This window comes from Globicephala melas, chromosome 8 (assembly GCF_963455315.2).
Source record: "Globicephala melas chromosome 8, mGloMel1.2, whole genome shotgun sequence".
In the NCBI taxonomy this organism is placed as follows: domain Eukaryota; kingdom Metazoa; phylum Chordata; class Mammalia; order Artiodactyla; family Delphinidae; genus Globicephala; species Globicephala melas.
Window position 1 is genome coordinate 91318715 of NC_083321.1, and position 26008 is coordinate 91344722.

The 26008-nt window shown below is 44.2% G+C and overlaps 1 long non-coding RNA gene across 4 annotated transcripts in view; it reads left to right on the top strand.

Moving 5' to 3' along the window:
• Positions 1-26008, top strand: part of LOC132597716 (uncharacterized) — a 73214-nt gene that overhangs the window by 12710 nt on the left and 34496 nt on the right. For all 4 annotated transcript variants that reach the window (XR_009564966.1, XR_009564965.1, XR_009564964.1 and 1 more), the window contains exon 2: positions 21574-21692. This is a non-coding gene — a long non-coding RNA (uncharacterized lncRNA). The remainder of the gene's footprint in view (positions 1-21573; positions 21693-26008) is intronic.

The following is a 26008-nucleotide window of genomic DNA, read 5'->3' on the forward strand; positions in this document are numbered from 1 at the left end:
GTAGTGTATTATTTAGCCTCCATGTGTTTGTATTTTTTACAGTTTTTTTTCCTGTAATTGATATCTAGTCTCATAGAGTTGTGGTCAGAAAAGATACTTGATACTATTTCAATTTTTTAAAATTTACCAAGGCTTGATTTGTCTATCTGATCTATATGATCTCTCCTGGAGAATATTCCATGAGCACTTGAGAAGAAAGTGTATTCTGTTGTTTTTGGATGGAACGTCATATAAATATCAATTAAGTCCATCTTGTTTAATGTGTCATTTATGGCTTTTGTTTCCTTATTTATTTTCATTTTGGATGATCGGTCCATTGGTGAAAGTGGGGTGTTAAAGTCTCCTACTATTATTGTGGTACTGCCGATTTCCCCCTTTTTTTTGCAGTACGCGGGCCTCTCACTGTTGTGGCCTCTCCCGTTGCGGAGCACAGGCTCTGGATGCGCAGGCTCAGTAGTTGTGGCTCACAGGCCCAACTGCTCCACGGCATGTGGGATCCTCCTGGACCAGGGCACGAACCCATGTCCCCTGCATCGGCAGGCAGAGTCTCAACCACTGTGCCACCAGGGAAGCCCCAATTTCCCCTTTTATGGCTGTTAGCATTTGCCTTTTGTATTGAGGTGCCGCTGTGTTGGGTGCATAAACATTTACAATTGTTGCATCTTCTTCTTGGATTAATCTCTCGATAATTATGTAGTGTCCTTCTTTGTCTCTTGTAATAGTCTTTATTTTAAAGTCAATTTTGTCTGATATGAGAATTGCTACTCCAGCTTTCTTTTGATTTCCATTTGCATGGAATATCTTTTTCCATCCCCCTCACTTTCAGTCTGTATGTGTCCCTAGGTCTGAAGTTGGTCTCTTGTAGACAACGTATATGTGAGTCTTCTTTTTGTATCCAATCAGTAAGCCTGTGTCTTTTGGTTGAAGCCTTTAATACATTTACATTTAAGGTAATTATCAATATGTATGTTCCTATTACCATTTTTTAATTGTTTTGGGTTTGTTTTTTAGGTCCTTTTCTTCTCTTGTGTTTCCCACTTAGAGAAGTTCCTTTAGCATTTGTTGTAGAGGTGGTAAAAACTTTATATATTAGTATTTTAAGGGCATTTTCTCCCCCTGAATTTTGAAAGAGGGCCTGCGTTTTCATTTTTCACTGGGCGTTACAAATTATGTAGCTGACTCTGGCTGGGAAGCCTTGGACAATTATTCAACTTCATTTTCTTCATTTGTAAACTGATGAAAAAGGTGAAGAAAGTTAACGTACAGAAAGGGCTCTCAGTAGGCTGCGGCACGAATAATCCATGTGTTTGCCACTCTTATTAGACAAACGGCTACGTGGCTGAACTGGATGTAAAGGCAGGGAGGTCGGAAAGACTAGTAAAGAGAAGATGGGAAGAATTTAAGAGATTGGAGTTCTTGAGGTCTTGGCATAAACCAAACTGATCAAAAAGAGAGCCTGCTCTCATTGGCTTTGTTGATCTATAACCTTGTGCTTTTAAATATTTTGAATCCTAATTTTATTAACATAGTTAAAATATCTTTCCTAACTCGCTGTCTTGCTTTCTCCTGGCAGGCTGATCCCTTGTTCCTGCCCCCATCAGTAGATTTCTGATGCTTTTTTTCTCAAGCATCATGTTGAAACAGAAACATGGGGTCAAGGTTCCCTGGAGTAATGCCCTTGGCCAAAGATTTGGTCAGACTCTTGTTCTGGGCTGTAGGTAACCATCTGGGGGAATGTAGGCAAGGTCTGTTCCAACAACCAGTCACTAATTCCATTATCTCAGTTGGTTAAAAAATGTTTTTGGAAATCCTGTGAATCTATCAGATTCCTGGAAAAAATATTATCACAAACACACACAGTGAATAAATACAATTTTTAAATGATGAGCATTTCTTTCTTTTTTTTTTTTTTTGCTATACGCGGGCCTCTCAGTGTCGTGGCCTCTCCCGTTGCGGAGCACAGACTCTGGAAGCACAGGCTCAGCAGCCATGCCTCACGGGCCCAGCCGCTCCGCGGCATGTGGGATCTTCCCGGACCGGGGCACGAACCCATGTCCCCTGCATTGGCAGGCGGACTCTCAACCACTGTGCCACCAGGGAAGCCCAATGATGAGCATTCCTAAAGGAGTCATAGATGAAAAGATAAGAAGTTGTGGGACTTCCCTGGTGGTCCAGTGGTCAAAACTTTGCACTTCCAAAGCAGGGGGTGCGGGTTCAATCCCTTGTCAGGGAACTAAGATCCCTCATGCCGCGTGGTACAACAAATAAATAAATAAAATGAAAAAAAAAAAGAAGTTGGGTTTTTGAACTTAAGAGTTGGGCAATGGAACAGTATTAGGTGATGACAAGTTCTAGGGTGCTGCCGTGGAAGTGGGTCATTTAAATGGAGGCTAAATTTGTCGAAGTAAAGGAAATTAAGAAATTTCGAAGTTATTAGATGAGTCATCTACTTGAAGACTGAAGCCATGGGAATGATGACAGAGGTCCAGGTGGGAAGAAGCCAGGGGTCAAAGATCTATAGAAATCTGTGAAAGTGACTGAGGTCAGTGAATGGCTAAGTGCGACTGGGGAGATGGTAGCACAGTTAGATGTGCTGAAAGGGTCAAGAGAGGAGGAGAGCTGAACGCAGCTATTTGTTCCAACATGAGGCTAGGCTCCAAAGTCTGAAAAACAAGAGTAGCTAAAATTTAATATAGCAAGGACCCAAATCATATATTCTATCCTAAAGGCAAGTAGGCTGAAGCCGGAGACTAATAGGGGAAACACCAAGATCTAATTGGGAGGTAATAAGATCATAGACACAATGATTAGAGAACAGCACAGCATTGAAAGCAACAGAACACAGAGAGGAAATAAATATGGCGAGGTCCTGTAATTGGATGAGGGCCATCGGACTAATAAGGGATCCAGTTAAATGCCTGCTGGCTGCGGCTGCAGACATCCTGAAGCAGCTCCTGGGAGCCTGCATGAGCTGTTGAAAGCCCATCTTACACCTGATCCCAAAGGGCAGCCACTGCTGCTAAGCCTCTGGAGACAAGCAGCCCCTCCCCACCGTGGTGTGGTGTGGTGTGGTGAAAACACACCCAGAACAAACTCCAAGGTTGCCACTGTCTGCATGTTTTCAGGGCATCCTCCCATTCAGTAAAAACACAGCTGGGCTTCTCAGGTCTCGGAAGGTAGCAGTGAGGTGTCCTCAGTCTGGTCCTCAGTCTGTGGGGTTACATGGCTATGCTCCTTGTGCAGACCCACATGGTGAGTTGATGCCGCACTGCTAGCTCAGCCATGGGAGGCCTTCGTGGAGGTTCCCAAGACCATGGCCAGGGTGCTTGGTCCTCATAGGCCTCCACACAGCTCTCCCTCTCTGAGTCCTCCCTCCTCGGAGGTCTGGGTTCCCTGGTTCTCAGGTGTCTGCCTCTCCGGAAGCTGTCAGCCTCTTCCTTCTTCTGCTTCCACCTCCTGAGGTCAGTCATCCTCTCTGGGGTCAGAGACGGGCCCTTCTCCTTGACCAGCCCTTCTCTTTCAAATCCAGCCATGGCAAAGCCACCAAGCTCCTTCCCTAGATGACAAATCCCATTTAATCACTTGATTGTCCCTGAGTTTTAACAAAAATAATGGCCCCTGGCAACTCCTCCTTTGTGCTACAAAACAGAGGTACATGTTATTAACCAAGTGAAGAAACTTAGACCGCAAGGACACAAAAGCCTGGGGAGGGGCTGGAAGAAGGGTTGGGGAGGAGAGAAGGAAATACCTTTCATGCCTTTGTGTTGAGCTCACTGCAGAGAAAAACAAGACATAGGTAATTTTGGAGTCAGTTCTTCTGCTTCATTAAAGTCTTAATAAATTGCCCTGCTCTATGCAAATTCTATGGCAGTAAGTGTGGTCTTTGGTGGATTCAGGAATTACCCGGAAGGGGAGTAGGATGGAGATGTGGAACTAGCTAGGTGCCCTGGAGGCCTGTCCCTGGGGCTGGGAGGAGGTGGCTGAGCCTAAAATAGGAACTGGCCAGGCCTTGGGCATCTAATCTCCCAGAAGCGCCAAGTTCTCACTGTGCCCAGTGACCTTCCGCTTCCTGCTGTTACCCAGAAAATGACATTAAACCCAATTGCTCCGTGTGTTCAGGCATACAAATGGAGAGCAGAAAGCATTTGCCTGAGGTTGGGGGTGACAAAGGGAATGTATTTCTGAGCCCAATACAGTAAGCAAAGTGCACAAACCTTTTCAGGATTACTTATTAGCCAAGGGAACAGGGAGTTGGCGGAGGGTGATGGGGGAGGGAGACGAGGCTGGGAGTCCTGCAGTCACGGAATTGAAGCTGATCCTGGGCTTTCATGCTCATTTCTGGTAACAAGAGGGAAAAGTTAAAACACTTTTTTGTTTCTTAAAAAAATTTTATGGAAAAACAGCCCTCTTGGGTCTCTTACTCCCAGTCAACACTCACCACACCAGCTGAGCTCTTAACTCAGTGCCAGGGTCAGGGAGAGACTCTGAAAATAATAGCAGCTGTGTGTTTTGCCTAGAAGCCACACTGTTTTTTCTTTGTGCTTTCCTTATTTTCACCTCATTCATTTCCAGAAGTGGTAGCAGGCCCATGCTTATTGTTTGCCGAGGCTGTGTGTGTGTGTGTGTGTACGTGTGTGTGTCTTACAACCCTGGCAAGGGGTACTCGTGAGGAAATCAATATTTATTTCAAATGTGATGTTTACAGGAAGGGCCTGGGGGAGGAGAGAGAAGTTGAGGCAGAGAGCTGGAATGCTCCGGAAGAGGACCTTCTTGGAGGATGGCCAGCCAGCGGAGGAAGGAAGTCACCCCAGAGGGCAGGGCTGCCCCTCTGGCTGCCCAGACAGCAGACCCTAACCCAGAGTGGCTCCATGGAGGGCCAGGCCAAGACTGGGGCAGGACTCGATGTGCAGGAGGGGCTGCTGAGGGTGAGGCTGGCAGGTGGACTGGGTGGGCCTGAAGGGTTTCCCGAAGAGAAATGGTGGGTGTAGGAATTCTAGGTTCACATCCCCAGGGGCAAAGTCAGATTAGGGTCAAGTCAGGCCTGACATCCAAAGCGGGATGTTGTAGACAATGGAGATTCTAGACATGAGTCAGAAGGCAGAGCTTTGCTTTTTCAGGCTTCTAGAGTTTGTCATAGAGCCCTCTGCAGTGGCTCAGATAATGGGATGGGCATGGTCCTTGAGCGGGAGCTGAGAAAGCTAGCAGAGCTGGATAAGCTGATGGAAGCCAAGTGGGCAAGTGTTCAGGGTCATTCTCCAGCCCCAGACTCGAGCGGGAAACCAGGGCAGGAGCCCATCACACTGCCCAGGCCAGCACAAGTAGGCCCAGATGAAGCTCGGGGAGCACGAGGGGGACCCAAGCCCCCCAGATACTGGGTTTAAGACAGCAAAATCCAGGCCATGCCTCCTGGTATGGGTGGAGCTCTCACATGCCTCATGGTGCAGTCAGCAGATTAAAGGCCCTCAGGTTCTAGAAAGGAATGGAACGGAGACCTGGCAGAGACTGATAGACCCAGGCAAAGACAAGGACAGGGAAAATCAGCCCTCAGTGGTTCTCTGGATGAGGCAGTGGCCGGAGCCCAGTTTGCCTCTGCAGGTGGAGAAGGCTATGGAGGGAAGTAGCAGCCATCCAGACTCTGCCACTGGCTGGTCGTGGAGCCTCAGTAAGTGGACCTCAGTGTGCCTCAGCTTCCTAATCTCAGGGAAATCATATTTCACAGATATGAATCTCATCTATAGTTGAGGATTATAAGAAATACTCTAAAAAATTCTTTAAATCAACTTGAATCTAATTCTGAGTTCCCATTCTCCTGAGCAAGTTGGAAAGTTAGTCTTAGTCATTAATGGGACTCCCCATCCTACAGTGATGCAAAAGTCCTGGAGTCCCATGCAGGGCCAAGGCATCTGGACATCTCTTTTTTTTTTTTTTTTTTTTTTGCGGTACGCGGGCCTCTCACTGTTGTGGCCTCTCCCGTTGCGGAGCACAGGCTCCGGACACACAGGCTCAGCGGCCATGGCTCACGGCCCCAGCCGCTCCGCGGCAGGTGGGATCTTCCCGGACCGGGGCATGAACCCGTGTCCCTTGCATCGGCAGGCGGACTCTCAACCACTGCGCCAACAGGGAAGCCCTGGACGTCTCTTTTATTCATTCAACAGATACTTTCTGGCTCTTACTTGAACTTTTCCAGGCACAAGATGTATGAGAGAAAGAGAGAATTCCTGCTCTCAAGGAATTTATATTCTGTAGGGGGTGGTAGGGAGGTGTGTGTGTGTGTGTGTGTGTGTGTGTGTGTGTGTGTGTGTGGTGGTGGGGTGGGGTGTGTGTGCAGACAATAGATGTATGAATAAATGAATCAACCAATAAATACGATGATTTCAGGAAGAGGGAAATGTGGTTTAGTGGAGCCCATTAATGACAGCCGTTTCCAGCCTGAGCTCTGAACTGCCGGGGAGACAGACACATGAGTTAGACGGTGGAGACGCAAGCACCAGCTTTATGGCTCATCATAGCTAGTTTGGAGGATGAAGCTTAGCAGTGCAGCAGTGATGGGCTTCACGGTGCTGACGCTGGGATTAGACAGACTTGCCATCCATTCCCAGACAGAGATGGTCAGTCACAAGCCTTCCCCTGAGGGGCAGAACCTTTTCCACGAAGCTTGCTTCTTGGTCCAGGGCAGAGCAGCGCTCGTGCTCTCTGCACGAAGCAGATCCCAGAAAGAGAGGGAGAGACTGAGCCAGGTGGTCCTAGCACCTTCTCCAAACTTGCCAATCAGGTAAGACATACCTACCCTGCAGAGAAGTGAGTAAAAGCTAGGGAGAGAGACCAGTAGTGTTCCTCTGTCTAATGGAAGTATCCCCCACATGGAAGGAAACATCAGCAGTGTTCCCTCCTAAATCTGTGAAGAAATGATATAAAATCAGAGGCTAGAAAATAACGGGTGTGGCATGGGAACATCAGAGTTACTTTAGCTAGAGTGGTTAGGAGAGGCTGTCTGAGAAGGGGACTTCTGATCAGAGACCCAAATGATGTGGAAGAGCCACCTGTGGATATCTGGGGGAAGAGCTCTCAAGACAGGGGACAGCCAGGGCAAAGGCTCTACAGAGTGAGTAAGCTTGGGTTCAAGGAACAGAAAGAAAGCCAGTGTTGCTAGAGTGACAAAGCAGGGAGTGATAGAAGGGAGAGTCAGAAAGATAAGCAGGGTCTGGGTCATGGGGGCCCTTTGTGGGTTCAGGTGAAGAGCCCAGGTGTCATTCTAATGGCAAAGAGTAGTCTCTGGAGTGCTGTAAGTGGGGAAGGAGCCAGAGCAAGGTAACAACCTGGGAGAGAGCACGTCTCTTGAGGCTTCATCTGGTGTTCTTCTTGCTATTCTGTGCTGACTCCATCCAGAAAGGGAGGGGCTTGTAATCCCTACCCTGTCTCCCTTGGACAGTCGGACAGTTGTGGTGAAGATGGAAAGGCAATGCCTGTGATGGTGCTTTGGATGGTTGCAAGAGCTGTTTATACAAATACAAAGGACCAGCTATAGCCCTCTGGTCCTTACCCAGCTGCTGTGGGCTCTGGCCAGACCTTGTGGCCAGGTGAAGCTGGGGCTGAGCAGCCGGGGAGGTTGAAAAAGGAGGAGATAGGAGATTCAAGAATTGGAAGGCGCCCGCGAAACGGTAGACTCCAACTTCCCCATCTTCAGAGAAGCCCAGTCCAGCCAGGTGAGGCAGCGGGTCAGGGAGGGCAAAAGTGGGGGCCCCTCCAGGATTCGGGTTCCCAGTCTAGAGTTCTTTCCATTGCACTCTGTTGAGGTAATGATCTCATTTTCCTAACAAAGAGTTCATCTTCTTAAAGACAAATAATGAGTGAACACACATTCATGGAGCATCGACTATTTTCAAAGACTTTCTATTTGTCCTGACATTCACTATCTCATTTATTTCCTTTTTTCTCTTCCCTCTGTTCCTCCCTTTCTCCGTCTTTTAAGTATTTCTCCCAAACGTACTAAGTGCTGAGCTCACCCTGAGGTCTGGAGTCTCCCCGATACATCGTTCCCCTTCTATCAACAGGCCAGTCATCACTGCCTTCCCTCTGTCACTGGGCGGTCGTGAGAATTAAATGAGATAACACATGCAGAACACTTTGTAACCTGTAAAGCTTTACTAAGCTGTAAGGAGACATGTTTTTATCATTAGCTGATGGAAGGTAAGAAACGTTCAGTCTTCCCATAATGTTGCAACCTCATCCGCACTTCCTTGCCTGGACTTCTCCCCATCCTGCTACCCTGCCTCTGTTTTCTTTTCCCCCTTCTGCCCTCACTCCCCGAGGAAACTCAGCCTGGACACAGCAGCTGGTAGTTAGCCAAGTGTCTGCTTTTCTAACCTAATTATCTGAATGGGCTTACCTGGGGCCCAGGAGGTCAGGGCATGGACAAGAGGTCACACAACAAACCTCCAGGTCTGCTGGGAGTGGGCATTGCCTTGGCAGCCTTCCAGTGCTCTGACCCGTCCCACTGACACAGGATTTCAAATCTAGGCAGGCCAGGAGGAGGAAATAAAAATAGAGGAGTAGGTTTACAGCAGGGTTCCTGAACTTACTCTAATTTGGGCCGGATAATTCTTTGTTTTGGAGATGAGGTTGTCCCAGGCACTGTAGGATGTTTAGCAATATCCCTGACCACTGGATGCCAATAGCACTTCCCACAGTTGTGTCCCCAGACGTTGCCACATGACCCTGGCGGTGGAGGTAATTGTCCTAGATCTATTGGTCTAGAGTATTACAGATTCAACTGTAATAAACAGTGAAGTAAACATCAGCTCAACTTGTTTAATTTTTTAGTGTTAACCTATGGCTCTAGTTTTAAACTTGGCTCTGAAGCTATTCTATGTGTGTGTGCGCGCACGCGATAGTAAATGCCTGGAAGAGTTTTCTCTGATTAAAGGTGGACTTGTTTCAATGGGATTGGTATATTAGCGAACAATTTCAGCATCATGCAACATTTACATTGCTTATGCGTGATCTCATCCTCGGAACTCTGGGTGAACACAGAAAATGGAACTCAGGTAAACTGAGCCACACACATGGGAATCCACAAGCCACATACGTGCAAGTGCATCAAACACTGACAAAGAGAGGGAGAGAGAGAGACAGAGAAAGAGAGGGAGGGAGAGAGACAGAGAAAGAGAGGGAGAGAGAGAGACAGAGAAAGAGAGGGAGGGAGAGAGTGCTTCTCTTTTTGGCATTAGAGATACCATGTCCTTTTTACAATCAGCCTCCTGCCCTTTTCCTTTCTTTGCCCAGTAGATGGGGACAAAGAAGATAAAAGCTGATTGGAGGCAGGGAGAGACTGGGTGGAGTGGAGTTTGAGGATAGAGAACAACTTTGGCGGGTTAGGGAACTAGAATAAAGCAATGGAAGAGATAGTAGGAAGTGAAAATAGAGGACTTCAACCCATGGGTGGAAATGATAAGATAGTCAAATCACCTTGAGAAGGATGTTCTAACAGTCAGGGCAGCAATGGAATGGACCACTTGCCATGGAGTGAGTTCCCCATTTCTGGATGAATCAAGAGGAGGCTGTGTTGTAGAGAGAAGGACGGCAACAATGGGTAGGAGTTTTGACTCAAAGACCTACATGGTTCTTCCTGACTTTAAGATTCCAACAGGGAAGACATATGTTTATGTATGACTGATTCACTTTGTTATAAAGCAGAAACTAACACACCATTGTAAAGCAATTATACCCCAATAAAGATGTTAAAAATAAATAAATAAATAAAAAATAAATAAATAAATACAGAGGAAACAAAAGAATAAAAGATCTCTGCTAAAAAAAAAAAAAAAAAAAAAAAGATTCCATAATGTAATGAGAGAGAGTGAGTCCCTGGAAATGGTGTATTAGGAGGATTAATTTGAAAGATCTGAGCGGTCCTTTAGAAGAGAAAGAGGTTGTGGAAAAACTTGCAGAGAAAAGATCTCATTGCAGAGACCTCGTCATAAAGTAACAAGGGCCTAAATGTATATGCTGAGGTGAAGAGTAGGAAAGAATGGGCACAGGGGAAGCTAAGGAAGGGGAACAAGCAGGATTAGGGGAGTGATCAGATTCGGGGCAAGGGTGGAGACAATGAAGAAACAATAGCCCAAAAAAGAAAAAAAAAACACTCTGGTTTTTTTGGTTTGTTTTTGTCCTTTTTAAAAACTCCATGTTATAAACATGGATGACTGAAATGATGGTCAGCCATGGGGGAAGATGATGGTCTGGTTTTATGCGATGCTATTTTTGAGATGGTACATGCTGTCATTTGCTTGATGATGGGTTTTATGTAGCAATCACCAAAGATGTATCTAGCACAGTGCCAGGCACAGAGTAGGTACCAAACGATGATTTCTTGATGATTCATTGACAGGGACTTGGTATGAAATACAGGCCCTGATATCTCAGGCAATATATAGATATAGATAGATGTGGATAGATATCAAGATAGATCTAGCTAGCTAGCTAGCTAGATGATAGATAGATAGATAAATAGATAACTAGATAGATATTAAGATAGATCTAGGTATCTTCTTGAAAAAATGAACATTCCCATCTCAGCTGACCCATTTGGTGGCATAAACAAGTTTATGTGATGGTTTGATAGAGATCAGTTTAGTGTGGGGTAAGGAAAAACGGGAGAGGTATCTTATAGTTTCTCAAGATATTTACAGCTCTTATCATACAAAAGAAGCACTCACAGGGTCCAGACAGATTGAATGCTAAGTGACAGTGAGGTATACAAGTAGAGATGTCCAGAGGCAGTTGGAGATGCTCCACTGGAGCTAAGGAAGGAAGATAGGGCTGGAGCATGAGATACAGAAGACATCGAACTTCAAGGTACACAGTGTGAAGGCTGGAGGGTCTAGGGCCACATACCTGAGCCTCGGGCAGGCCCAGGGAGGGAAAGGAGTGTGGGGGTGGGGAGAGGGAGGGCCAGGGTAGGAGTGATGCACGCTGAGGAGGGAGGCGGGAGGGTCCAGTAGGGCAGAGTCAAGGCTGTCATGTGTCAAGTGCTGAGAGAACCAGGGAGCAGTGCCCTGGAAGATGTGTTAGAACTGGCCCTGAGGCGGGACTGCAGCTAATGTCAGAGAACGTAGCTCTGACGGGGTGGTGAGGATAGAATCTGCATTGCAGGATGCCACCCAATCAGTGGGCGGGCGGTAAGGAGATGGAAGCAGGGGTATAAATCGACAATTTTGTCTCTGAATGGAAGGCGAAATTTAGAGGCTGTGGTTAAAATAAGTGATTCAAAGTGTAAGGCCTTGAAGAATACAGGAAACGTTGTTTAGTTGTTTAAGAAGATGTCTTAAAGGAGACTGCATTTGCGTTGGGTCCTCAAAATGAATGAGGCCTGGCTGGGCAGTGAGCAGTGCAGGGAGGTTAACATGTGTACATTTGCCCCGTGGTAAAATCTGAGAGGCCCAGGTTAGTCAACTGATGTGCAAGGCAGAGCACTTGGAACTGAATCGAGTCCAAGTCAGGAAGCTGTTCTTAGAATGGTACCCAGCACTCTTTACCTCCAGGATCCTCTGAAAGTGAAACAATCAGTAGCAACTAGCAGTTTACACATGCAAATTGTTGAGGTGATTGAAAGCTCAGGCTTTGGGGTCCAGAACTAGACCTCTGAATGCCTTGAGCTCTCCCACCTGAGAAATGTGCACAGTAACTCTTTCACAGGGTTGTTGCAGGGGTTAATAAGATCATGTATGTAAACTCCTTTAACACGTGTGACCAACACAGGGTCACCACTCAGCTACTGTTATTATATATGATCATCAGACCACCCAGCTATGTATTATCTTCTGTGATGGAGCAAACTGGTTATCAACCAAGGTAGCTCAGTTGGAACAAGTGGATGAGATGCAAATCTCATTCCTCCCGTGCCAGAGTCTGTCTCCTTCGCTTGCTTTCCCTTCTCTCCTCCCTTTAATGTTTGGGAATATTTAATGTTCCCACTTGTTCAGGTGAAGGGGATCAAGAGGTAAAACTACTAGGTATTAAGTAAGTAAGTAATGCACAAGGATGTAAGGTACAGCACAGGGAATAAAGCCAATGCTTTCTAATAACTTTGTATGGGGTATAATCTATAAAAATATTGAACCACTATGCTACAAATTTGAAGCTAATATAATATTGTAAGTCAATGTACTTCAATTATAGAGAAAGAAAAAAATATTTCCTCTTACATTTGTTAACTACCTATGGGTTGGACGGTAGCTGTGCAAGGTCCTAGCTGTGCAAGTATCTCTCTCCTTCTCTGTCTCTCTGTCTCTCTGCACTTGTTTAGCAACATGTGGTGGGAGTCAGGTGGAGAAGAGGATATGAAGATAAACAAGGCAAAACCTCTGTCCTTGAAGAGTCCACAGTCCAGGCACCATGTAGACAGGTAATTAAAATAAAATGTGATAAGCACCCGAATAGACTATACGCAGCATATTGTGGCAGCCCAGAAGCGCAGGAAGCCATCCCTGGGAAAGCTGGGAAAGGCTTCCCAGAAGAGGTGATGTTCATCTTGAATCCTGAAGAATAAACCGGCATCTGGCAGGTGCAGATCAGGGAAAGGTGTTCCACACGGCAATGGCACAATGCAAAGGCCTGGGTTCCTGTGACAGCAACAGCACTTTCCGTTCCAGGACAGAAGAGGCTTGGGGTTTAGGAATTTATCGAGGGGAGTGGAAGATGAAGCTGAAAAATAGGGTAGAATCAAATTGTCAAGGGACGTTTTTGGTGGCAGGCCCAGGAGCCTGGGTTTTATTTTTGGGTGATGGGAAGCTGAAGTCTTTAGCAGGAAAATTAGCAGATTTAACTATTTTTCCCTCTATTTTTTTGGTAGCAGTTATGCTGAGAAGCAATTCACACACCATGCAATTCACTATTAAATATGTAAAATGCAATTTGTGTGTGTGTGTGTGTGTGTGTGTATTCAACCACTAACCTACTTTTTGTCTTTATAGCTATGCCTTCTCTGGACATTTCCTATAAATGGACTCATGTAATATGTGACTTCTTGTGACTGACTTCTTTCATTAACATAATGCTTTCAAGATTCCTCCATAATGCTGAATAATATTCTATTTTATGGATATACCACATCTTATTTATCCATTCATCAGTTGATAGACGTTTGGGTTGTTTCCACTTTCTGGCTATTATAAACAATGCTGCTATGAACATTCATGTACAAGTTTTAGTGTAAACATATGTTTTCTTGGGTATGAAGGAGTGGGATTGCTGGGTCATATGGTAACTCTCTGTTTAACCTTTTGAACCTTTGCCAGAACAGCTGCACCATTTTACATTCCCACCTGCAATGTATAAGGGTTCCAGTGTCTCCACATCCTTGCCAACACTTATTATTATCTGTCAGGTTTATTTCTCAGGAGTGTTACTGGGGCAGCAGTTTGAAACATAGATAGACATAGGGAGAGACACATTTGGAGGCCTTTGCCATGGCCAATATGAGTGATGATGGCAGAATGGGCTGCTTATCTGGCTCCTGTTGTTACTGACTGAAGGAACCTGACTCAACCTCTTCTAATTCTACAAATGGGGAGGTGAGCATGATACCATGACCACGAAGTCTCTACTTCCCTTATGTAGATGGCAGCATGTGCTTTCAGGGTCCCTTTTCAGCCCGCAGGAAGGGCTTTCAATCCAAGAAGAAACATCTTTCTGGGTTTACCACTAACAGACTCCCAGGTTAGAAGGTAGTCGTGAGAACTTCCCTAGTTCAGCTCTGTGACCAGGGATTAAGACGTCAGGACTTGTCTTCACAGGGAGGGGCTCAAATAGACAGCAAACTTCTTTGGGTGGAGAGTGAGATGGAATACATCATCAACCCTCTGGGGAGCAGGATGCTGAGTTCCTTCTGGCGGGGTGGAATCCAGTGGATAAAATTCCCTGAGCCAGTCTCAACAAGAGTCCAAATCAGCACCACCTTCAAATTCACAGCTAACAAAGGTGCTAACCCCAGAGTTTGAAGAATGTCGCTTTCCATTTAAGTCCTTGACGCCTCGCCAATGTCCCCTGAGGCTCTGGGTTAGTTACTCCCTCGCGAGTATCCCCTCTCGGTGCTGTGGCCACATGATGGTTTTCTCTTTTCCTGTAAGGACTAAAGCTCATCTATAGATCCATATCTCCTGGCAAAGCAAAGTCTCAGGAGATACTTAGAAGTATCGCTAAGTCTCAGCTGGGCAGTCATTCATTCAACCAACAACCCTGTGCTGAGCTCTGTGATTCGTATTCAGGAGCCCCTGAGCAAGACAGAGCTCCTGCTTTCAGTGGACGCTCAGTCCAGAGAGAACCGCTTTAAAGGGAGTGTGTGTGTGCATGCGCGAGTGCTCGTGTGTGCGTGTGTATGTGTGAGGATGTGTGGATGCAGACTTTGAATACAGTGTAGTCACTTGCCCTTGAGTTGGTTAGAATTGTACCCTTGATACACCACAGTACTCCTATCAGCACCAAAGGGCTATGGTAGAGTGCTGAATTTCTTCTCCTGAAACAAAACCTAAAGAGGGATGTGTGTGTGTGTGTGTGTGTGTGTGTGTGTGTGTGTGTGTTTCCTCCCAACATGAAAATCCAGAGAGTCTAAAGCCCCCTTCAGTCTCCATCCCCTCACCCCTACCAAAATACCTAGTCGACTGCAGGACAAAGGGAGGGGAAATTCTGGGTCAGCAAAACCCGAAGTTTATACAAATAAGACGCACACCGATGCCATAAAGTGTGTAAGACAAAGACTTCCCTTTAAGCAGGAGCTCTAAAGTGCAGGGGATCACAAAAAACAAGGAAGTGATGCTTCTCTCTCAATTATTGTGCACTCTCAGCTGTATTTTGTTGACCTCGATGATTTCAATCAGCTCTCAGCCCATCCAGCCTTCACCTGCTATGAATCAAAACCTGGAGGGCTCTCTGTTCTCCGTGCTCGGAAAAAAACCCTTTGATAAGGTTGTTATGGATGCAAGGCAGAGCGGGTTGGGCTGGGTGCCTTTCCTCGACTGGCATTATACATTTATGATGCAAACCAGTGAAGAAGCCAGGGCTTGGAGTGCAGGGGCTGAGAGGGGCCTAGTCAGAGGCACTGCTGGGGCAGGGTTGACTTAGGGGGAATTGGAATTGCCTTACTCTGTTGGAACAAAAGGCCCTTGAGGGAAAGGCTGGTGCTGGGAGGATGTGACAACAGGCCTCATATGCAAAGCTTAGCACCTCAAAGCTCTGTCACTATTTCTGGGCTCCTTGGTGGATTGACTTTTCTTGGAGGAAGTGATGATCCCCAACACTGTAAGCCTCTTTGGTAGAACATAATCTTCATGAAGGCAGGGTCTCTCTTTTTTTTTTTGTTTGGTTTGGTTTGTTCACTGGTCTGTTCTGATGTCTAGAAATGTGCCTGGCACATGGCAGGGACTCAACAAATATTTGTAGCATGAATGAACGCTGGGCACACACTCTTTTTTAGGGGCACCCAGTTGTGGGTGCAGAGAGTACAAAGCTTTCTTCTTGGCTCTGGTGAAATTAGGAGTTATTGTGGGCTCCAGGCTACTATAGTGACTAGCTGTTGGGCGGTAGGTGGGAGGAAGATAGTGAGATAGTGAGTCTGGGACACAGATGGTGGAGGAGAATCAGGGGGTTCAATTAGCTTGTACTAAAAAATACAGTCATATACATGTCACCTTCCCCGTAACCCTCTCCTGTTTCCAAGGGAAAGAAGGAACCTTCTCTCCTTACTTTCTCCCATGGTTAAGCTCCTAAGCATGATTTTTAAAAAATTCCTTTTCTTCTTCAAGGCTACCTGTAACATTTATTTATTCCTATTTTGGTGCTGACTTTTTGTGTTAGCTTCATTTTAATCTGCGATATATCAGTTTCCTCATTTGCAAAACGGGATTCATAAAATTGATCTCACAAAGCGGGTGAGGAGAATACATGAGAAAATGTGAATCAAGTCACTAGTACATAAGGAGCGCCCTGCGAATGCAAACTCTCACTGCCTCCATTGCTCCAGCTACTGCGAGTAAAATTGACGAAATCGTCTAGATACAAATGAGAGACTAGGATCACTCCTTGTGACTCAGGCCTGAGGCCTGAAGGGGAAGAGGGAAGGAGAAGATAGTCATTGCTCGTGGCTGGGACCAGGGCATTGGGCTGGCACCCTCCTGGTATCAGAGAGGTTCCCCTCCAATCCCTCCTTCAAGCCCAGAAACAAAAGGAGCCACCCATGGGTCTCCCCAGACAGTGGTGCCCATAGCCTGGGCTGTCAGTATTCTCCAGGGAAACAGTTTGCTTCTCCTTGGAAACCAGCCCTTATACCTTTAATACTTCTTCAACCTTTGTAGGATCCCCATGGCACCCGGAGCCACACAGGATCCCTTGGCCACGTTTTGCATATAGGGTGGGCAGATATTGCAAATTAGATGTTGGATCACATGATTTTTCAGGTGGAAAAGTCCATCTAAGAGCCTTATGGAGAAGCAGCAGAATGAGGGGGTTAAAAATGCAGGCTGTGCTGGGCAGGGGTCTAGCGGGCAGGTGGCCGTTGGTTTGCCTGGGTTCACATCCCACTCAACCCTCACCCGCTGTGTGATGCTGGACATGCTATGAAGTCTCTCTGGGGTGAAAACAGAGGTGATGTTCATTTAACAAATATTTATTGATCGCCTCTGTGAGCCAGGTACTCTTAATAATAGCATCTGCATCACAGGTGGTTGCAATGATTAGATGAGATAGTGAATGAATTGCACAGAATCTGCTCACAGAGAGCATGGAACAGATATTAGCCGTTGTTATTATTTCATATGGTTCAGATGCTCAACTGTAGACCTTACAGTACTTGTCATTGGTTCTCTTCCATTAAAGAGAATATTTAGAATTGGAATTTTCCAGAAAAATCTAAGCTATGTGGTCCATGGATCTGTCTACCACATGCTTTAAAATTAAAAAAAATTTTTTTTTTAGTCTGTAGAACCTTAAAGATACCCAATAATTATTCATGGCTTGGGCCTTCCATTGTTCTATCTCTAACATATTCCTAACTCCTCCCCACCGAGTCATCCTCTGCATTTTTAGGTAAAACCTCATTATTGTAATTGCAGCAATGATGACGCCATCTTGTAAGCGTGCTGCACTGAAATCTCACCTTTTTCGAAATGCTTTTGAGACATAGAACCTCATTTGTTCCAGTGGCCGGGGTTGGGGACGTATGCCTTCTGGGGTCTAAAGATGATGGTACCCCCTGTGACCTTGCATAACCATGTTCTGTTACAAGTTTGGGAGGGTGGTGATCTACCCTATGTCACTGCCTATAGTATCTGGGCTCTTTGCTGAGAAGAGCTGTTAAGAATCGCACCCACCCCACCACCCACTGTAGACAGAAACACTGAAATGAACTGTGAATGACTTTGGGGATCAAACACACAAAGGTTCAATGCCAGTTCTCCCACTTATAGGGAAAAAGCCAAAGCCAAGAGATAGGGAGGGTGGGAGGGAGGCTCAAGAGGGAGGGGATATGGGGACATGTGTATGCATATGGCTGATTCACTTTGGTGTACAACAGAAACTGACACAGTATTGTGAAGCAATTATACTGCAGTAAAGATCTATTAAAAAAATAAAAATTAAAAAAAATTTAAAAAGCCAAGTAGATTCCTGACCTCAGTTTCCTCTGAGAGAAAATGAGGCACAATATATATTCCAAAGAGCTGTATGAGGATTATTACCTAAGAGTCTAGAAGAATATGTGCACACCTCCATAAATATGACTTCCCTTCCCCCTCTCACCTCCACCATCCCCGAAACACTGCCTTCCCTGTGGGCCCCCTGATGTTCTCTGGGTTTGATCCTTATCCTCTTGTCTTTACCATGCCCTGAGTTGTTGCAGAGTGTGTGTGTGTGTGTGTGTGTGTGTGTGTGTAAGGAGGTGGGCAGGGATGATGTGGAGCCTGGCTCCTTCTCTGATCTGTCCTGCGGGAGGAACCTTGCCCAGCAGCCCCACGTGGCTCCCATAATACCATAAGTAAAACACAAACAAAGCAGAGGTTGTTCTGCTTGTCAGCCTCTGAGACCATATGGAGCTGAGACATGATTGTATTACCTCTGCTAGACTGCAGTTGAGCTAAACAGAAAAGCCATAATAAACTATTCTGGGGAGGTCCCCGAGCTCCGCGCACAGAGCACAAACAGATAGAGGGTGGCTGGATGTTTTTTTTAAAGGAAGGAGCACCAGAGAAAAACAAGGGAAAGAGAGTAAGAAAAAATGGAGGGAGAAGAAAAAGAACAAAAGAGAAAGGGAGAAAGTAGGAGAGAGAGGTATGGGGTAAGACCACTACAGTGCAATTGCATCACTGGGCATTTGTTTCTGCAAGGATTTATACCCTCTGGGGACTCTATGGTGTCACCTAGATAGATAGTAAAATCTGATCGTAATTTTGGCTTTTCCATGGTATCTGTCTATGTTTGTGTTAGAGTTGGGAGTATCAAAGAGAAGATGCAAAATTGCATTTAGGAATATTTGAGACAGCTTTAAATCCTCTCTTAGCTCTCTTCTATTCTTCCCCCTTCCTTGCGCCTCTTACCCTCATGATTCCAGTCCAAACAGGTTGATAAGACTCATATCTTTTGACACTGACCAGACCCTTCTTTTGTCTTCAATAGAGTTGGGGCTGAGTGCCCAGGAGTCTGTGTGTGTGTGAGTGCATGGGGAGAGGGGGTGGATGGGGAGAGCGGTACATGGTTCAGACAGAAGCTGCATTGCCCCTCTGCTTGGGCAGGCTATATGCCCACTGGAAGTCTTTCCAGACCACAGGGAAAAGGTAGATAACATAAATAAATCAGGGAGAAAAAAAAAAAACCCCACAGCCACCAGATGTTGCTTCTGAACAAAGCCTTACAGTAGGAACGAAGGATTCCCAATGTGGCAACAAACTCACATGGAAATGTCTGTGAGGTTAAAACAAAAAAATTCCCTGTTTGCATGCTGTTTATTCCAGGTGTGATGAGTAAATCCCAACACTTTGAGAACTGTCATCTGTTTTGAAAGTTTGCACTGTTTGTGCAAGCGTAGAGTTCAGAAGCAACACAACCACCAACAGTAACTACTTCCACGTGGTAACTACCTCCTGGTCAAACTTTATAGCCACTCTTTAAAATGCTTGAATTATAGAAGCCATATAGCAATGGTAGCTAAGCATGTGGGGTTTTGATGTAGACAAACGTGTATTCAAATCTGAGGTCTAACACTTACCTGCTGTGGGGCACTTATCTGCTGTGGGTATCCAGTGTAGAAAGATGGCAATAGTCAAGTCCTGGGACAACAGTCCTGCACCTACCTCAAAGGGAAACGTCCAGGTTGGAATGGGAGGATGGAGGACCATGGGGAGAAAAGAAACTGACGGATATAAATATTTTGAAAATTATTGCTAGGTGATTGATTAGTTGGAGCATTTGGGAGAAAGAAAAGAGTAATTGGTTCATGTAAAGCAGCAACTTTAAAAAGTCAGGCAATTATAAACTCCAGGAAAAACAATCTATGAGAAATGACACATAATTATGGTAAAATACGTGTCTCGGCAGTGAATAATACTCATACAGTCTTTTTTTAAAATGTATCTATTTATTTATTTTTGGCTGTGTTGGGTCTTCGTTTTTCTGTGTGAGGGCTCTCTCTAGTTGCAGCAAGTGGGGGCCACTCTTCATCGCGGTGAGCGGGCCTCTCACTATCGTGGCCTCTCTTGTTGCGGAGCACAGACTCCAGACGCGCAGGCTCACTAGTTGTGGCTCACGGGCCTAGTTGCTCCGTGGCACGTGGGATCCTCCCAGACCAGGGCTCGAACCCATATCCCCTGCATTGGAAGGCAGATTCTCAACCACTGCGCCACCAGGGAAGCCCCCCTCATGCAGTCTTAATAGTATAAATACAGACTACTAATTTATAGTAGACTACTAATTTATAGTAATTGTTACATAATTACACCAGAAGGGTAGGGGAGAGACAGTAGGAAGAAGGTTCACAGTGTACAAGAAAGCGAATTCTCAACTGCAATAATTGGAATTTAATAGAAACTGTCTAAAACTGATAACTCAAGAAATAGCAGTATAAACAGGTTATTTAAAATTGGAGGTAAATGCCAGGAGAAAGTACTGAGTTCAGAGAGGTTGTTTCTGTGGGATGGAAGAGGTGAGGAAGGGTAGATCAGAAGACTGCTGTTGTTTGAGTCTTTTAGCACTATTAGTTTTTTTTAAACTATGTACACAGATTACTTTGATAAATAACTTGAAAATATATAAGGTGCTTAGCTTGGTACTTGCCACATAATAAATGCTTAATAAGTGTTAGCCATCATTACAGAACTGGAATGGATGTAAAAGGTTTATTTCATCTATTCCCTTGCCTTTAGCCAGTACAATACCTAAACTCCCCCACAGGGCTGACCGTATCACAGGGTAAATCCAGCGACTCTGCCAGCATCAGCTATTTACGTGTCACTGGCCAAGACACTCTCCCATAGTCCATAGCGACCTCAGCAATGTAGAATGTCAGGGCCAATCCTGATACAATGGCCAAATAGGCACAGTTGCTGTAATACTCTTTCTGTCCTCGGGGCAGGCTGAAGGATGGCTCCCCAAATGTGTCCATCTCCTAATCCCTAGAACCTGTGAATGTCACCTTATATGGCAAAAGGGACTTTGCAGATGTAATTAAGGTAAGGACCTTGAGATTATCATCATGGGCAGGGTGTAATCACAACAGTCCTGAATGAGAAAGAGGAGGGGTCTGAGTCAGAGATAGGAGGTGTGATGACAGAAGGAAAGGACTGGGTTGAGGAACTTTGAGGATGGAGGAAGGGGCCATAAGCCAAGGAATACGAGCAGCCACTGGAATGGAAAATGACAAGGAAAAGATTCTCCCCTCGGAGGCTGCAGAAGGAATCAGCCCTGCTAACATTTCAACTTGAGCCCAGTGAAACTGATTTCTGACCTCCAGGACTGTGAGAGACTAAATACATGTCGTTTTTAGCTCCTAAGTTTGCGGTAATTTGTTACAGCCGCCATAGGAAACCAATGGAATCCATAAAAATTTCCCTCCCTTTCTTTTCATCCTTTACCATCTCAAGCAATATACATCATGTCTGGTAACCAGGGCCTCCCTGGGAAATGTAAAAATGTATTTGTATTCAAAGTGTTACGAGTTGTTGTGTATCTTTCAAAGAAATTTTACATCTTGGAAAAAGATTCCAAGAAGAAAGTCTCAAAGGCAGAGAATTATTTTTATTCATATTTGTTATTTCTAGTACCTAGCACAGTGTCTGGTTAATAAATGATTGCTAAAAGAATGAATGACTAAGTGGCTAAATACATAAACGAATAAATAACTGAATAGGCCTCTAGACTCAAAGAAGACGCCATCATCCCTCATTAGTCAAAGATATTTAAGAACATCTTCTTTCTGCCTAATTGAAATCCCCCAAGCTGAATTTTAAGTGCTGTCTTTTTTATCCTCAGTGGATTTAGTAAACATCTGGTCATCAACCAACATTTATTAAGTCACTTTTAATTTTCTTTTTTCAGGCTAAATAATCTCAATTCGATGAACTATTCATACCAGTCTTCTCTTCGTCGTGGTCAGAGCAGGCCAGTTACCATGATGGGTCTTCCTTTGGGCTCCAACCAAATGGAGCTGTAATGAGGTAAGGTTTCTAGTGTATTCTCCTTCTCTAATCTTTGCACACATTTGATTAGGGACCATGGACGAGGGACTTCACTGTCTTTGTTGCCAGTGGTGCGCTTATAAAATGTGGGACAATCAGAGCCCACGGGAATGGGCCTATCAGTGGCCTATCTCTGTAACCCATGGAGGCAACACAGTGAGTGGCTAAAAGCACAGGTTTTAGCCTCTGACCTAGGCCTGGGTTCCAGGCCTGTTTTTTTCACTTACTATCCGTGTGACCTTGGGCAGGTCACAAAACCTCTCTAAACTTTAATACTGCAATCTCTAACTCAAGGGGCCTTATAATGCTGTTGTGAGGATTAAACTAGATGCCAAACAGCACTCTTAATTGTGCCTGGTACAAGCTAGCACTTGCTAAATGTGAACTATTATGGTGAAGACACTGGGAAAGGATGAGGCAAAACTTGTTTTTCTCCTTCCATAACATTCTGGGCCATTTCTGAGGGAGGGGTAAGGGATTCAGATCAGACCATCTTGGGCAAGGAGGATCAGAATTCATTTATTCAGCCTACAGGCATTTATTTTGTTCTCTAAAGGAGTTCTCAGTGTAGCAGGGAAATATACAGATAAATTCAACATTGCAATGCAATGTGATAAGGAGTTGTGGAGTGGCTTCGAGAGGAGAGGACGGCACCTTTGAATGAGTCTTAGAAGAGGAATAGGTGGCCTCTAGGAAGAGATAAAGTCATTCCAAACAGAAGAAACAGAACGTACAAAGCCACCGAATGTGAAACAGCATGATGGGTCCAGTGAAGAGGGCAGCCATAAGAGTTATTATCACATTTCCAGTTCGCCACCTTCTAAACACATGGTGGGATTGCATTTCTTGGCCTCCTTAGTGTTGGGTTTGACTGTTTGACCAGGTGACAATGTGTTGTGAGCCGAAGTCACAAGTGCCACTCCAGGCCAGAGCATTGTATTATTGATGTAGGATCTTCCCAAACTGGCTTTTCTTTTGTCACACTGACTGGTAATATTTGAAATGGTGGCTGCTCTGTTAGTCTAGTCCTGGAGTGAGGAGATAAAGAACAAAGTCCCCAGCTCTGTTCTACAGTCTATTATATTGCTCACAAAATAGTACCTTTTGTTGTTCCAGGTTGGTATGACTTTGTGTTTGTTACTGCAGCATAACCTAGCCTATTCCATCTGATGGAGTAAATGTAGTCTGGGGAAATAATAACCTGTGTTTACCTTCTCTCCTCTCCTAAGACCACCCACCCGCCCCAAGGCACAGTAGATATAGAGTTAAGTAAACTTCAAGGGCAGCTTTGAATGGGAAAGATTAAAAAATAAGGCTATCCGTGTGTGTATCCACCAACTCTTCGTCTTTGAGGAGGGAAGACATTGGTCAGGGATTGGCTGTAAATATGGGTACCTTTGTTTCCCTTGACCCTACTGCCTCCCTGAGTCATTGCCCAGCAGTATGGGCTCCTAGAGCTGAGCCCCAAGAAAACTCTTTATAATAATGATGACTTACTTTCCCTTTGCACAGTTCTCTGCCCAGGGTGATGTGCTTTCACATATTTTATTTCTTTGACACATCACAACAACCTAGGGAGGTTGGCGTTATGATTAGTCCCATTTTACAAATGGGGAAATGAGAGGTCAAAAGGTTACATGACTTGTGCAAGATCACACAGTTAGTAAATTTAAGAGACAGGTTTCAATTTGAGGTCTGCTGACACCAACTTATGAATTCTTTCTGCTCTACTGCTTCCTTTCCCCCTCCTACACTTTTCTTACCTTGAGGTTGTTCAACCTGCCTTCCTAAACACACTCAGAAACACAGGGTTTTCAATTCATAATTTTGATAGCTTCAGGGACAGAGTGTAAAAGAAATATCAACTCATAGGACCTTTGCCCCAGCCATTGACTCTTTTTCCATCAGAAGGAATGTGAGGAGTAGTATTATGACCATCAAAATACTTTTATTAACATGGCAATGTCTATTGCTTCATACCTACAGGGATCCAGATTTTAACACTGAGGAGCTTAGTCTTTTCTACCCCAGAGCTTTTGCTCATTTTGGAATATCTTTGACTGGTGTGTTCTTTCTCCACATCTCTGGTCCAACTCAAAGACCTCCTTTTCCAGGGAGCCTTCCGTGATTACCCAGAATCTCCATGTTCCTGTGGCACATACTTCTGGTTTGGGCCTTAACTGAAAATGCCTTCTATTATGGCTGGTTGTGAATACATTGGACTTCCTCACTAAAACATAAGCTCTTGGATAACAGAGAATGTGACATTCATTTTTGAGGGGGACAGTATAGCACAGTGAAAGGCCCTGGGATCTAGCCTGAGCTCTGTTTTTATACAAAATTACCATATACAAAAATTACCATATACAAAAATTAATTTGAGACAAATTATAGAGCTGAATGTAAAAGCTAAAAACCATAAAGGTTCTACAGGAAAACCTAGGAAATTTTTGTGACTTGGTAGTAGGTAAAGATATCTTAGGACACTGACATCAATAGCCATAAAATAAAACAATAATAATTATTATAAATTAGATTTTATAAAAATAGGAAACTTTTGCTCACCAAAGACACTATTAAGAAAACAGATAAGTGAGCCACAGACTGAGAGAAAATATTTGCAAAACATATCTGACAAAGAACTGGTATCCAGAATGTACCAAGAATGGCTACAACTCAAGGATGAAAAGATAAACAACATAATCAAAAAAATGGGCAAAAGATTTGAACAGATACATCACTAAGCAAAGTTTACAACTGGCCAATAAGCACACTAAAAAGGGTTCAACTCCTATATATCCATTAGAGTGACTAAAACGAAAAAGACTGACAATATCAAATGTTGGCAAAGTTATTGGAGCAGGAATTCGCAGACATTGTGGGTGGCAGTACACAACCACTTTGAAAAATGATCTGGGAGTTTTCTTCTAAAACTAAAACATAGTCCTGTCTTATGATCACTAATAAGACTCTTAATGATTTATCCAAGAGAAATAAAAATGTATATCTACAAAGAGAGTTGTAGGAAAATGGTCATAGTAACTTAATTGATTATATGTCCCCAACCTGGAGACAGCCCAGGTGTCCATTGACAGGAGCACTGATACATACAGAGGAGTACCACTCAGCAATAAAAAGGAACAAGCTGCTGATACTTGCATCAACAGGCAAAACATTTTGCCTTACATTGTGAAAGAAGCCTTACCTAAGAGTACACAGTATATTATTTGACTTACATGAAGTTCTCTAAAAGGCAAAACTGATATACAATAAAAAAAATCACAACAGTGGTTGTCTCTGTAGGAAGGGAGTGGGGCTGAATTGGGAGGGGCATGAGGAGGGGCATGACCATCACTTTCTGGGGTGATGGTCATGTTCTATAACTTTATAGGGTTTTGGGTTACATAGGTGTATGCATTTATCAAAACTCATTTTCAAGTTCTGCTCATTTTGTGGTATGTAAATTTTACTTCCAAAATAAAAAAAAAAGAACCACAAACAAATATTGAACTCTAATGATATGCACGCTAAAGTATTTAAAGTTGAAGTGTACTGATGTCTGTAATTTACTTTGAAATGCATGCAAAAACATAAGATAGATTGATGAGAGATGGCTAGATGGACAGGTATGTGATAAACAAATAAAAATTGTAGAATCTAAGTCGTGGGTGTATGGGTGTTCACTACACAGTTCTTTCACTTTTTCTGTTATGTTTGAAAATGTTCATGATAAAATCTTGGGGGAAAAAAATCTGTCAACCAAAAAGGCACCAACAAATCAACCAACCAACTAATCAATCAAATAGTAAATCAGCGAATAACAGTGTTTCCCAAACTTGACTCTTTTGGATTCTCCCTGTAGTAATTTACTTGAACTTGACTCATCTTTAAAACTTATGGTCTAATTTTGCCTTATCCTGAGTAATAATATCCGTGATATTTTGTGTGACGTATTAGTTATATATATATATATATGTATATAATATATATTTTTAATTTGATTTTTTTTAATTCAAAGATTGTCAAAGGAAGTAAAACAAGAACAGCTAACCATCTGGTCATATGTACAGTTCAAAATGTCTTTTGGTGCTTAACAAGTCCTAGGAAAGGAAACTACAAAGTTATCTTGAACCAGACAAATAAGTTACCAAGGGCAAGTTTGTGGCACTAGGCTTATGCATACAATGTACATTAATATAAATATCTAAATGTTAACTTAAAGATGGCAGTCATAGGCCAAGTGTGAAGTTGTTGTACTTACCCGCAAAGTGTGCATATCACACATTAGAAGTTCT